Source organism: Miscanthus floridulus, chromosome 2 (genome assembly GCF_019320115.1).
Source record: "Miscanthus floridulus cultivar M001 chromosome 2, ASM1932011v1, whole genome shotgun sequence".
Taxonomy (NCBI): domain Eukaryota; kingdom Viridiplantae; phylum Streptophyta; class Magnoliopsida; order Poales; family Poaceae; genus Miscanthus; species Miscanthus floridulus.
Genome location: NC_089581.1, coordinates 91,020,166 through 91,036,189, shown reverse-complemented (window position 1 = coordinate 91,036,189; position 16,024 = coordinate 91,020,166).

Genomic DNA, 16,024 nt, shown 5'->3' with positions numbered 1-16,024 from the left:
GCAGAAAAGACTTGTGTGGGTTTGTGAGGGCAGTCTATGTCCTAGAAAAGCTGTGTAAGCGGACCTGGCCTTGTAGAGGCAGGGACATTACAGAATGACAAGCTAGTAGTTGGGGACGTACAATTTGAGATAGAGGGGCGAAGTTATCAAGTTGATCTGGTAGTTTTACCGGGGCTAGGTATCGATGTGATATTAGGAATGAATTGGATGAGCCGTCATGGAGTTCTTATTGATACATCGACTAGGGTAGTCATGCTCAGAGATCCTGGTAATCAAAAGGGTTTTCTAGCACAGTTACCCCGAGACATCAATCTTTCTTGCACAACCAATTCGGTGCAAGGCAAAGTCTCTAGCAGATATCCCCGTCTGTGTGTGACTTTTCGGATGTTTTTCCTGATGATTTGCCTAGATTGCCCCTGGATCGAGAAGTAGAATTCAAGATAGAGTTGCTTCCTAGTACAAGCTCCCATCTCTAGAAGGCCATATAGAATGCCTCCCAATGAACTAGCCGAACTTAAGACCCAGTTGAATGAACTTCTAAAGAAAGGCCTTATCCGCCCTAGTTCATCTCCGTGGGGGTGCCTAGCTATCTTTGTGAAGAAGAAGGATCAATCTCTACTGCATGTGTGTAGATTATAGACCCTTGAATGCAGTTACAATCAAGAATAAGTACCCTCTAGCCACTGCATAGATATCTTATTTGATCAATTGTCTAAAGCAAAAGTCTTTTCCAAGATTGATTTGAGATCTGGGTATCATCAAATCAAAATTCGGCCTGAAGATGTCCTAAAAACCTGCATTCTCTACAAGATATGGTCTATATGAGTACCTGGTTATGTCTTTTGGATTGACTAATGCCCCCGCACATTTTATGTATCTGATGAATTCAGTGTTTATGCTCGAGTTGGACAAATTTGTGGTGGTATTTATAGATGATATCCTGGTCTATTCTGAGAATGAAGAAGATCATGTTGAACATTTATGGGGGTTCTCACTAGATTGCGGGAACACCAGCTGTATGCAAAGTTCAAGCAAATGTGAATTCTGGCTTCGTGAGGTACCTTTTCTTGGACACATGTTGTCCGATGGTGGAATTATGGTTGATTCCCACCAAGGTGCAAGAAGTATTGAACTAGAAGGCTCCCATCTCGGTGCACTGAGGTTTGGAGTTTTCTAGGGTTGGCTGGCTATTATCGTCGCTTCATCCTTGGATTTCTCTAAAATAGCCAAGCCTATGACTCGATTGCTGCAAAAAGACATGAAGTTTGTCTAGACTCCTGAGTGTGATGTGGCTTTCCATACCCTGCAAACTCTTCTAATGTCGGCTCCGGTTTTGGCACAACCGGATATCGAGAAACCTTTTGATGTGTTCTATGATGCATCAGATATTGGGTTAGGAGGTGTTCTTATGCAAGAGGGTAGAGTCATTGCTTATACCTCTCGCCAACATCGGAAGCATGAAGTGAATTATCCCACGCATGACTTGGAACTCGCTGCTATTGTTCATGCCTTGAAGGCCTAGAGACATTATTTACTTGGCAATGTGTGCAACATCTACACTGATCATAAAAGTCTCAAGTACATCTTCCTCAACCAGAGTTGAATATGCGTCAGAGGAGATGGCTCGAGTTGATCAAGGATTATAACCTCCAAGTGCACTATCACCCTGGCAAGGCAAATGTCGTCGTGGATGCCTTAAGCAGAAAGTCTCATTGCCACTCATTGATTGAGAGTGATGTCCATTTGTCAAAGCTCCTTCATCCTGCAGTCCTTCACAACATCACTGTCAGTTGTACTCTACTAGAGTCGAATTATCGAGCTACAGAAGACTAGATGTAGGTGTGTTTCACATCAAGCGCAAGATGAAAGAGCAAGAAACCAAACATTTTCGAGTAGATGAGGAAGGCGTGTTATGGTTCAAGGATAGGTTGGTAGTTCCGAAGGATAGAGAGCTTAGAAACCAAATCATATCCGAAGCTCATTCCTCTAAATTATCTATTCATCCTAGTAGTAGTAAAATGTATCATGATTTGAAGCCTCGATTTTGGTGGACCAAAATGAAGAAAGAGATAGCCGCTTATGTGGCTAGGTGTGACACTTGTTGTCGAGTCAAGGCTGTGCACATGAAAGCTAGGATTACTTCAGCCACTCTCTATTCTAGGTTGGAAATGGGAGGAGATAAGTATGGATTTTATTGTTGGACTCCCTACTACTCAGAGGAATTTTAACTCCATTTCGGGTGATTGTTGACCGACCTGACCAAGTCGGCACACTTCATTCCTGTCCGCGTAGACTTTCGTCCAACCGACTATGTGGAGTTGTACTTCAACCAGATAGTCCGACTTCATGGGATCCCTCATACTATTGTCTCGGATAGAGGACCACTAGTTCACTGCTCGCTTTTGGGAGCACTTGCACGGATTATTAGGAACTAAGCTAGTAAGAAGTTCTGCCTATCATCCGCAAACCAATGGGCAAACTGAAATGAGTGAATCAAATCTTAGAAGATATGTTGAGAGCATGTGTCATCTCGGCTAAGGGCTCATGGGAAAAATGGTTACCCCTAGCTGAATTCTCGTACAATAATAGTTATCAAGAGAGCATAAAGATGGCACCGTTTGAAGCTTTGTATGGCCAGAAGTGTAGAACCCCGTTGAACTAGGGTAGAAGCCGATGAAAGGAGATATTATGGAATTGATTTTGTTCAAGAAACCGAAGAACAAGTCCGTACTATCCAAACCCACATGGCCGTAGCTCAAGCTAGGCAAAAAAGTTATGCTGATTGTCGAAGAAAACCTATTGAGTTTGAAGTTGGAGACTTCATTTATCTGAAAGTCTCACCTATGAAAAGTGTCCAACTGCTTTGGTGTGAAGCGAAAGCTTGCGCCAAGATATGTTGGTCCATTTGAAATCATTGGACAAAGTGGTAAAGTGGCGTACAAGATTCAATTACCTCCTGAGATGAGTGCTATCTTCAATGTCTTTCATGTATCCCAATTGAAGAAATGTCTTCGCAGTCCCTGAAGAGAGAGTTCCATTGGGGGATATCGAGTTAAAATCTGATTTGACCTTTGAAGAAAAGCCGGTTCGAGTGATTGACACTCGTGAGCGAGTGACTCGAAGTCAGGGTGGTCAAGTTCTACAAAGTCATGTGGAGTAATCAGGGTAGTGAACGTGATGCAACGTGAGAAAGGGAAGATTATTTGAGGGATGGTTATAAGGAATTCTATCAACAATGGTACGCTTTTCAAATCTCGGGACTGAGATTTTTATAAGGGGGAGGGCTATAACACCCCAGGTGTTTAGATTCCACATTTGCACTGCATTTCATGAACATGAGCATCATGTATCCATTCGTGAACTTATATCACATGAAACATGATTTTGAAACATTGCAACATGTTGTATATTTCATGTGTGTTGTTTCTTTTATGAAATGTAAAGTGTGCAACACTTAAGTGCAACATGTGCCACTCACTTAGTGAAACAAGGTTAGTTAGTACTATGCAACACACTCATGAAACATATGAAACATGGCCTTGAAACAAAGGTAACACTTCACTTGTTCTTCCATGTTTCAATGCCTGTGATGCTTGGTTCTTGTGTGACCAATGTATGGTGTGGCTAATTATTCTCCTAAGAACCTTAGTTATACTTAGAATGTCATTTGGAACATTGTTCATGTTGATCATTTTGCCTAATTAGGTTTCCAAGTCATGGTTTGACCAATTTGGACCCCTAGAGCTCCTGTGTTTGACTATTTAAAAAGTGTAGCTTAGGATGTTTGTATGTCTGAAGCAACCTAAAGAAAAGATGTAGAGAATTATATAAGGAACAAAAGTTATTTTATGACCATCTCATGAAAATGTGCAGAACATGCTCAAAAATGGCCCACAAGTCAGTTTTGAGGGCTATTTGGAAACTTCAGAAAATTTCTAAGTCAAAAACCAGTTTTCAGTTTCATTGGCTCGACTTTGGGGATGATTTTACTCATGATTCTTTGGGAATTAGGTCTTGGTCTTTTAATAGGAATTGTAGACTATACGAAGGGCTACAATTTTCATTTAGAATGTTTTCGCTAATGACCAACGGATTAGGAGAATGAGGGCCATCAAGTAACACTGTCAGGCTCGTTCGGAGTTCACTGAAACTGATGCTACAGTAGCCCGACCAGCAGTAGGACTTCACCGTCGCGTGGCGCCGCGCGTCGCCGACGGCCTGACCGGCCAGGCCATGTCGGGCCTGAAGCTCGGCGATTGAAGCCCCAGCACGCCACCGAGAGCCCCCTAGTGCCACATTTCATTTCTTCACCTTCTCCTTCGCTTCCCACCGCAGCCGAAGCGCAGCAACGCCCGCCATTGCCACCTGAGCAAGCTCCGCCACACTCGCGCCTGCTCGCCACTGCAAAAACTGTGAACCACAGCTCGACCAAAGCTCCGACATGTCCTCCTCTATGTTCTCCACCACTTAGCCATGCCATCCGTGCCAGTAGGTGAGGGCCATTGGCCGTTTTTCCGCCGCCGTCTCCGTGGTCGCGTCTCGCCGGAGCGGAGCTCACCGTGGTCACCCACCATCGAGACCTCCTCGTCCTCCTATCTTGGCTTGGACAGCTCCGTAGTGACCTCAGTGGAGCTCATACCGAGCTCAGGATGAGGCAGCTAGGGCTCGCCGTCGTTAGTATGTCTCGCCGGAGCTTTGCCGTGCCGCCATCACCGGCGACAAGCTCCCTCCGCTAGGTCGTAGCTCTAGCTAGTAGCACCAATCGGTTCCTCTCCTCGTGTAGATCATGTAGGTAGCCATGGTGTCGCCGGAGTCCTCGCCGTCGGCGAGCAAGACCACCGCCGCGCCATCAAACGCCGCCTCCTCTGTTTCGTCTCGCTGACCGGTGGGTCCGGCTGACAACCGGGTCCCCCACGTCAGTGACTGAGTTTGAGAAGATAGTTCAAAAATTCCAGTTTTTTGTGCTGTTTTGTAAATTTTGTAACTCCAAATTGGTAGATCCAAATTGAGTACTTCCAATTTTGTTAGACTCACAGTTAGGTCTAGTATTTAAGAAAAATATGTCTTGAGCACATTATGTAGAAATTTTGGATGAATTAAATAGGAACTTGAAAAGTGTTTTTGAATGCATGCAAACTTGTTTAAATCATATCTTGAGTTTCTGTGATCCAAAAATTGTGAAATTTTGTGGGTAAGCTAGTATTGCTTAGTAGAAACTCTGGTTAAAATTTGAGAGTCATTGCATGTGTAGCTTTTGAGTTATAGATTTTCCTTTATCATTGGTGGATACTTGTGTGAATTTTTGTAATTTATCTATGAATCCTATGACCATGAAATTTGTTGGAGAATGTCTTGGTACCTTATGGATGCTAGGAAAAATATGAAATCTATTTGCTTGACACTTTTCACTAAGGGTTCCTAATTATGCCATTTTAAGCCATTCTTCCTTACCAATTTTTGTGTAGGCTGTTATACTTACTAAAATGGTGTGAAATTTTTATGGTAGTCTACTTAGGGCATGTAGTGTCTACTGTAATTTTTGTAGATTTAATGGTGTAGTTTTCATATATGTTTACTATTTCCTCTAATTAATTAAATAAATTAAGAAAGGTATTAGAGGAAATGTTTTGGTGATGAACACCCTACTTTCTGGTGTCCTTGTGATATGGGTGACATATGAGTAGATTTAGTTTTGTCCAATTATATGTTTACATCTTAAGTTATTAATTATTCGTTTGTATTATGTCCCTCTGGACAGATCTGGGGACTTTAGAAAGTTCCCCATGATATTTTGGTTTTCTGTGAATGAGATGAATACAAGAGTTGTAGATACTTTATGTATCTAGCTCCTGTCAAAATTTGAGGGCATTTGGCCTAGTAGTTTAGAAACTACAGCTGTTTAAAGTTAGGTTCCAGTTTTTGCTTACTCTCTGCCTTGTGAGGACAGAGTTCTGTTGATTGATGAATTCGACCTGATAAAAGTTTAGAATCATGCTTTGAGGTCTGAAAATGAATTGTAGATAATTTCATAAGCTTTCCAGAATGTCTTGTTGCATGTCATTTGGATTTATAAATCTCCAGTTATGGCTAGTTTACTGTACCACTACATAGTCTCCATTTTGTTGAAATGCAAATGCTTGAGTGCATGCTTGCGCTATGTGCTCGTTGATTGTTTAGGGGTTAGCCTAACTTGAGAATATGCTTAGGTGCAGGTGCTAGGTCATTAACTGAAGATGAGCAATTATACATTAGGTTGTATAAACTTGGTAAGTAAAGTGATTTGAATAGGGCTTAAGTTGGAATATGCAAACTACAGCGAACATGCGCATTCCCTGAGCATCCCTGACATTCGTTCATGTGCATCCATGATATTTATCTTGCGCATTCATGCAATAGGTGTGCCGGAGGAAGTGACGTTGCTGGAGTTTGAGGGAGTTAACCAGGAGGAGGAGCCCGAGGTGCAGGAAGCCGACGAAGCAGCCGCCGCAGAAGAATTTCCCGAGTGCCCTGACCACCAGCCTTCCTCGTTCCTGAAAGGCAAGCCCCAGAGCATATTAAGCCTCCCATGCTTTTACAAATACATTGAGTATCTTTTATTGTTGATGATGCATTACGTATAGGAATTGGTTGGAACCAATTGCTGCATTATATATTCTTCCTTGTCCAGATATCGCACTGGAATCCTATTTAAGTTCAGGACAGGGTTAAATGCTTAGCCATGCTTAGTGTGGTAGAAGTTAGGTGATTTCCTGTCACCTGCGAGCTTTAGGATGAGGTGGATCACGGTTGGCTATATTTGCTATTGTGGAAAAGAACCATGTGAATAATGAATTAAGACCGGACGGGGTCTTGTGTAGGTTTGAATATAGTGACTCTATCTGAGTCGTTTAAGGACCTGATACGCTGTACATCCTCATGTCATGTTGAACGCAGCCTAACACTTAGCTGGCCAGATAAGTCGTTCCGACCGTAAGCCTAGTAGCTCGGTTCAGGCCAGGGACGCGAGCAGGGGTCCACAATCTGGATGGAAGTAAGGATGTGCAGGGAACCATTGGCGTAAGCCCAAGGACGGGTTAAGTCACCGAGCACTCATGGTAGAGTGGTTCTCTGATTTTGCGGCACTGTTCGGACTCGCTGACTTCTGAATTGTACCAACTGGTGACTTGTTGTGACCCTAATGGGGGAAGGAGGGTTTGTGTTTAGGAATACCCCTCTAGCTAGATAGGAATCGATTCGAATCGCCGTCTCTCCCGGATAGTGAGAACTTGACTGGGCAGCGGCAACGTAGATTCAATTAATTTAACGATATGGTTAAATGGATGATGATAATAAGGTTGCCACAATGAATACCTGATATGGTTATTAATGTTTGCACCCTAATAAAATGATTGCTTAGTACAGGTGCTAATATAGATGATAGGATAATGGCTAAAAAGTCACTGCTAGTCAGGATAAGAGTTGATCATACTACTTAGTGCTTTTCTGCAAAAAGAAAGTGTCAGCCAGCTCCACTACATTAAGCTATGCATAATCCTTGGTGTCATTGGTTTGGTTTCCGATGGGTAAGTCTAGCTGAGTACATTTCCGTACTCAGGGTTTATTCCCTCTTGTTGTAGATGACCTTCTATATCAGGGATTCTGTAAGTATTGTCTCCACCCGGCGGGTGACGAAGACTAGATCATGGGCATGATCTCCGTTCTCTTATCTGAATGCTTTTGCGGGCCATGATCAGCAAACCAGTATGTGTATTTGAACTCGGTGTGTGAGTTAAACTATTTGCTTCCACATGGTTACAAGACTTGTTTTGTAATAACGTTGACTCTGCGATGATGTAATCTATTTGCGAACATCTACAAAATGTTGTAACGTACGATATGTTATGTTGAATTACTGTGATCTTGGTTGTATGCAAGTTGGTTTGAAATCCTTCGAGATTTCGGTTGACTACCGGGTTTATATGGGCTCAAGTTCGAGAATTTGATCGTTTCGGCGATTGTTTTTGTACTTGTGCTCTTATAAATTGGATGGTTCTGTGACAGATCCTAGTAGTATATGGATGCTAAGAAAAATAGGAAATCTGTTGCTTGACACTTTTCAATAGGGTTTTCTATTTATGCTATTTCAAGCCTTGCTGCCTTGTCATTTTTGTGTAGGATGTTCTACTTGGCAAAATGGCATGAAACTTTTACAGTAGTCCTTTGATAGCATTAGTAAGGCACTGTAAATTTTTGAGAATTTATGAAGTACATCTGGCTATATGTTTATTATTTAACCTAAATATCTCAGTAAAATAATAAAGGCATTTAAATAAATAGTTTGGGCTTCACCATTATATTATCTTAAATGTATTTGGTATGCTTAAACTGTTGGTAGACTTTATGTTGTCAAATTTTGAGTGATTACATGAAGTAGAAGTATCGTTGCTTTAAAAATGCAAATTTAAAAGGATTCCGGACAGATTCTGTAGTTTGATAAGTTGCATGATAGGGATGATGTTTGCTGTAAAAATGGTTAATAACAAAGTTGTACAGAATTTGATAAGCTTTCTAGAAAGTCCAGGATCACTGCATTTGGATTAGTAGAACTCTAGTTATAAGTGAAACAGGTAGCTGCTGTTTTGTGATATAGTCGATGCATTGTGGAAGTAGTTAATTAAATAATCGAGAAGAGATATGCACCTACTCAATAAACATGATGCACTCGTTAACATATATGCATTCGTAATACTTATGCCATATTCATGCATCTAGGATTGGAGGAAGAGATAACGTTGCTGGAATTCGAAGAAGCAGAGGAAGGGGACCAGCAGGAGAATCCGCAAGCCGCAGCTCCCGAAGGCGTGGAGCAGAATCCTGAAGAGCTTCCGGAGTGTCCTGACCACCGCCCTACTTCTTTTATGAAAGGCAAGCCCCAGAGCATTCTAAGTCTCCCAGTATTTTACAAATGTTTACTTAAGTACTTATGATTGATGCATTAGGTTATAAGAGTTGAATGGAACCACTTGATGCATATAAATTCCTTGTCCAGATATTACACCTTTAACCGGTATAGGTCCAGGATCGAATATATGCTTAGCCATGCTTAGACCGGTAGAAGTCGGGTGATGTCCTGTCACCTGCGAGATATAGGTGGATACCGAAGCACGGTTGGACTATATTTGCTATCGTGGAACAGAACCATGGGGTAAAAGAAAGTCGAGACCAGACGGGAGGTCGATAGAGAAGCAACAAGACATGGAGGTCTTAGGTGTGGATCTATCCCTGTCTATGTCGATTAAGGACCATTACCGTTGTTGGCGCTTCTGACAAGATTGAACGCATGCCTCTCACTTAGCTGGCCAGATAACTCGTTCTGACCACTGAAGCCGAGTAATTCAACTCAGGCCGGGACCCGTTCTGTTGTGCGCTCCTTCCGGGGAACGATCAGACTGAGCCCAAGGGCAGGCTAGGCCTTGAACGTCCTAGGATCTGGTGTTCTAGATTGTGCGGCACTGGTACGGACCCGCGAAATGTGTACCTGAGTTGTACCAAAGGTGACCTAAGGCTATCAGTGGCTGGTAGACCTGGGTTTGTGTTAGGAATAAATTCCCTAGCTAGTTGAAATCGATTCGAATCGCCGTCTCTCCTAGATAGTGAGAAACTTGGCTAGTCCCAACATCGTAGTAACTGTGTTATGAAACATGATGGTTCGGATGAATATGGAATTACAATACCTGCTATGGTTACTATTGTATGCTTTTAAATTGATATACGACATGTTTGGCACAGGATAGTTGCTAATCTAGAAATGGATAGTTATAATTAACTTGATAAAGGAATCATAATTGTACAATGAGTCAATTGCCTTTTACGCAAAATGTTGTCAAGTTACGTCCACTTATACAGCCTTGCATAATCCTTGGAGTCATTTTATTTTTGGTTCACGACGGGTAAGTCTAGCTGAGTACCTTCTCATTCGCCATGGCCTCGAACCAAGGCCTGACCAACGTCCTGAGTCCACTCAGCCTCGGTAGGAGACACTCGGGGAATGGATGAAGCAGGTCCACCCACTAACTCATCCCCGAAGCTCTGTGCTATATCCATTAGCACATCAAGGGCAGCAACCTGAGCGGCTTCCCATGGACTACGTCCATCAAGTCTCAAGTGCTCCACCCATGCCACAATGGTCTTGAGGGGTTTTGTGACACCACAAAGGTCACGACGTACCACGGGTACATCTCCCAATGGTACCGCCTGCCTCCCATGTAGCTGGGTGCCTCCAGGGTACCCTGACTGAACTGAGCACCCTCCTAGAGCAAAGTGGGAGTACCGAAACTAGGTCCAAAAAGGTGCTGCTACCAGTAGGAAACACTGGGCATGGACCATCTATATAAAAAATGGATGCAATTCACGTGAGAGGGTTACTTTGCTGAGAGATTGTACTTTATACTTGGGATAAGTAATTATAAGGGATGGAGTAATGCAATATCACATAACTGACCAATTTATAAGAGTACAAGTACAATGGCAGCCCACAAGCGGTCGCACTGTCATACTTGAACCCATATAAACCCGGATAGTCCTGTCGAGTACCACTGACGGGTCTCGATAAACTGATTTACAACAACCAAGATCGTACATGATTCAACATACATGCCACATATTACATAAAGTTCACAGATACATTTCATCATTAGAGACGAATAAAAGTTATTACAAACCGAGTTTGATAGATAAAGCGGAAGCAATTAAGTTTGAAAATAAAGTTTCCAACATAGTTTGATACAGTGCCAAATAGGATCACGGTCCACAAAAGCAAAGATAGGGATTAATAAAGAAGCCTGCCCAAGGCTTACTCCTCATCCACGGTGGGATAGAAGCAACTCTTGCAATAACCATGATACACAGTGCCATCTGCAACAATGGGAAAATAAACCCTGAGTACGAGAAGGTACTCAGCTAGACTTACCCGTCATGAACCAGAAATAAAATGACTCCAAGGATTATGCAAGGCTGTATAAGTGGACGTAACTTGACAACATTTTGCGTAAAAGGCAATTGACTCATTGTACAATTACGATCCCTTTATCAAGTTAATTATAACTATCCATTTCTAGATTAGTAACTATCCTATGCCAAACATGTGGTATATCAATTTAAAAGCATACAATAGTAACCATAGCAGGTATTGTAATTCCATATTCATCCGAACCATCATGTTTCATAACACAGTTACTACGATGTTGGGACTAGCCAAGTTTCTCACTATCTGGGAGAGACGGCGATTCGAATCAATTTCAACCAGCTGGGAATTTATTCCTAACACAAACCTAGGTCTACCAGCCACGATAGCCTTAGGTCACCTTTGGTACAACTCAGGTACACATTTCGTGGGTCCGTACCGCGCCGCACAATCTAGAACACCAGATGCCAGGACGTTCAGGCCTAGCCTGCCCTTGGGCTCAGTCTGATTGTTCCCCAGGAGCGCACAACAGAACGGGTCCCGGCCTGAGTTGAATTACTCGGCTTCGTGGTCAGAATGAGTTATCCGGCCAGCTAAGTGAGAGGCATGCATTCAATCTTATCAGAAGCGCCAACAACGGTACGACCCTTAATCGACATAGACAGGGATAGATCCACACCCAAGACCTCCATGTCTTGTTGCTTCTCTATCGACCTCCCGCCCTGGTCTTGACTTTCTTTTACCCCATGGTTCTGTTCCATGATAGCAAATATAGCCAACCGTGCTTCGGTATCCACCTATATCTCACAGGTGACAGGACATCACCCTGACTTCTACCGGTCTAAGCATGGCTAAGCATATATTCGATCCTGGACCTATACCGGTTAAAGGTGTAATATCTGGACAAGGAATTTATATGCATCAAGTGGTTCCATTCAACTCTTATAACCTAATGCATCAATCATAAGTACTTAAGTAAACATTTGTAAAATACTGGGAGACTTAGAATGCTCCGGGGCTTGCCTTTCAGAAAAGAAGTAGGGCGGTGGTCAGGACACTCCGGAAGCTCTTCATGATTCTGCTCCACGCCTTCAGGGAGCTGCGGCTTGCGGATTCTCCTACTGGTCCCCTTCCTCTACTTCTTCGAATTCCAGCAACTGTTATCTCTTCCTCCGATCCTAGATGCATGAATATGGCATAAGTAGTCCTGGCAGATTTCATATGGACAGCTTTTACTCTACTGCAGTTATCACACATAGCAACATAGGCTACGATCTCTTTCTTCATCTTTGTCCACCAAAAACGGGTTTTCAAATCTTGATACATCTTACTACTACTAGGATGGATAGACAATTTAGATGAGTGAGCTTCATCTAAAATTTGATTCCTTAGCTCACGGTCTTTTGGTACCACCAGTCGGTCCTCAAACCATAATACACCTCTTTTGTCCAATCTAAAATGTTTGGTTTCTTGCTTTTGCATTTTTCTCTTGATGTGACTTATTCCTACATCGGTCTGCTATAGCTCTATGATTTTGCTCTCAAGTGAACAACTGATCATGATATTGTGTAGTACAGCAGGATGTAATAAGTTAAATCCATCTTCCAATAATGCTTCCACAGTGTTGCAATGGGACTTTCGACTAAGTGCATCAGCTACTACATTTGCTTTACCCGGATGGTAATGCACTTCTAAATTGTAGTCCTTAATCAATTTCAACCATCTTCGTTGTCTCATGTTCAGCTCTGGTTGGGTAAAGATATACTTGAGACTTTTGGGGTCAGTATATATATGACATACATTGCCCAACAAATAATGTCTCCATATCTTTAATGCATGAACAACTGCTGCAAGTTCTAAATCATGTGTAGGGTAGTTGACTTCATGTTTTCTCAATTGCCGAGAAGCATATGCAATAACTCTTCCTTCTTGCAAAAGCACACATCCCAAACCTATTCCTGATGCATCACAAAATACATCAAAAGGCTTTTCAATGTCTGGTTGTGCTAGCACAGGTGCTGTAGTCAACAAAGTTCTGAGGGTGTGAAAAGCTGCTTCACATTCTGGTGTCCAATTGTACTTCTCATCTTTCTGAAGTAGTCTGGTCATAGGCTTAGCTATCTTTGAGAAATCTGGAATGAAACGACGATAATATCCTGCAAACCCTAGAAAACTCTGAACTTCATGAACCGAAGTTGGGGCTTTCCAATCCATGACCTCTTGTACTTTTGATGGGTCTACAGAGATTCCATCCCTAGATAAGATGTGACCTAAGAAAGGTACTTTGCTCAACCAAAATTCACATTTGCTAAACTTTGCATAAAGTTTATGCTCCCTCAGTCTGGATAAAACAATCCTTAGATGTTCTTCATGATCTGTCTCATTCTCTGAATAAATCAATATATCATCGATAAACACGACCACGAACTTGTCAAGTTCGGGCATGAATACCGAGTTCATCAGGTACATGAAATAGACTAGAGCATTTGTTAGTCCAAAAGACATAACCAAATACTCGTATAAGCCGTACCTAGTAGAGAAAGTAGTTTTTGGTATATCTTCTGGTCTGATCTTTATCTAATGGTAACCTGATCTCAAGTCAATTTTGGAGAATACCTTAGCAATGTCTAGCGGTTAACAAACTTGGAAATTTTCTATGTTTTTGAGCTGAACTTGATTTCAATTTGCAATTTCTAAGCGAGTAGAAATATTAGCTTGTAATATAATTTTTCGATAGCAAGTATTTCACTGTCATCTATAAAGTTTGTACTTCAAACTTTATTTAAGTATCACACATGTTCTATAGTATTTTTGCTTAATAAAAATTGGTTTTCAAAACTAGTTGATATATACAGGAGCTATTGAATCAACTTTCATTTAGCATTTTTATTGATCATTTTAAGTTATAGGAAATTGATCTACACACTTTATCACATGCATTAACACATAAACATGATGCTCATGACATGTTTTAGTAAATGATTTAGGGTGTAACACTGAGGGTGTTATAACTCTCCCCTGTTAAACATAATCTCATCCCTAGATTTCATGTGAGTGCCTTGTGTAGGAGAAGGTTAAGAGTGAGCTTTTAACATAAACTATTACCTTGACACACCAGGGAGAAAATGGGGATAATGCTCTAGAATATAACTCTCCTGTTCCCAAGTTGCTTCGTCCTCCGAATGGTTTTGCCACTAGAGTTTATAAAATTTCACCATTTTGTTTCTAGTAACTCTCTCTTTTTCATCCAATATTTTGATAGGATGCGCAATGTAAGAAAGATCAGGTTGGAGAGGGAGTCCTTCAATTTCCACCACTTCCTCAGGAACTCAAAAACACTTCTTTAATTGGGAAACAGGAAAGGCATTATGTACTGCTGACAAAATATCCAGAAGTTGGAGACGATAAGCAACCGCACCACATCGCTCCAAAATCTTATAAGGTCTTACATAATGAGGAGAAACTTTCCATGGACTTCAAGCCGATGCACACCTCTCATCAGGGATACCTTTAGGTACACATGGTCACCAACTTCAAACTGCAAGGGCCTTCTTCTCTTGTCCAGCATAAGCTTTCTAATGGTTCTGAGCTGCTTTCAAATGACTCTGAATAACACTGACCTATTCTCTTGCTTCTTTGATAAAATTAGGTCCAAAGTAACCATGGTCACCCACTTCAACCTAGTTAAAAGGTGTTCTACATTTCTTGCCTTATAGGACCTCAAAAGGTGCCATATGAATGCTTTCTTGATAGCTATTGTTATAAGAAAACTCAGCTAGAGTCAAGCATTCATCCCACTTCTTTGGATAAGAGATGACACAAGGCCCTCAACATATCCTCAAGTACCTGATTGACCCTTTATGTCTGACCATCTGTTTGTGGGTGATAAGCTGAACTCCTATGGAGATGGGCACTAAGACATTTCTAGAGTTGCTCCTAGAAATGAGGGACAAGGACTGACCCTCTATCAGAGATAATAGTAAGAGGAACTCCATGCAAGGTTACAATCTGATTAAAATATAGCTTGGCTGAATACCTTGTATCCACTAGGAGGAAATGAGTAGACTTGGTGAGGCGATCCACAATGACCCAAATATAATCATACCCCTTTGTTGTGTGGGGCAAACCCACAACAAAGTCCATGGAAATATCCTCCTATTTCCAAACAGGAATAGGCAAGGGATGTAGAAATCTAGGCATACAGCATATGGTCCACCTTAACCCTTCCACAAATGTCACATTCTAAGATGTATTTGGTAATGTCCTGTTTCATATTTGGCCACCAATACAAGTGACACAAATCATGATACATCTTGTTACTTCCCTAAATGAATGGATAATTTGGAATTGTCACTAGTCTGAGCTGTTTGACTGTGAAGCCAACCAGTTTAACAGGTGATCCGACCAGTTTAACTAATGATCTGAGTGATGAAAATAGGAGCCGACCAGTTTTACTGGTGACCTAGGCAGTGAAAGTCAAAGCCGACTGAGCTTAACTAGGTGACCTAGGTGGTGAAAGTCGAGGCTGACTAGCTTAAAATGTGAGCAAAGCTTGGACTTAGCCAAGCAAGGCTTGCTAAAAGGATGTAAGGGGCTCAAGATTAATTTTGAAAATTCTTCACCTCAGATGAAGTGTAGCCATGTAGACACCGTTTATGAGGTCATATGATCATCATCCATGACTTAGTCAATAAGGAGGATAAATAAAAAAAAGCACTACATTCATCCGTTAGGTGAAGTGTAGCCAGTTAGTCCCCTGAGCTTGCTGGAAGATGAAGAATGAATCTTGTAGCAGATTCAAAGAAAATAAGTCTAAAAGCTTGCCAACATCATCTGTCATGCTGTGTATCGAGCCCAGACATGTTGCCCAAGATCAGCACCCTGATCTGAATAGCATGGAGCAACTTGATAGCACACCGATGAGATGTAGCAAAATCCAACACCACATGAAGTCTCTAGCTTAACTGGCAAGTTTTGCATGAAGAATCCAAATGCCAAGGAGTCCCTTGCTTAGCTGATGATGCTTGCATGGAGAATCTGAACACTAAGGAGTCTCTAGCTTAGCTGACGATGAAGCCCAAG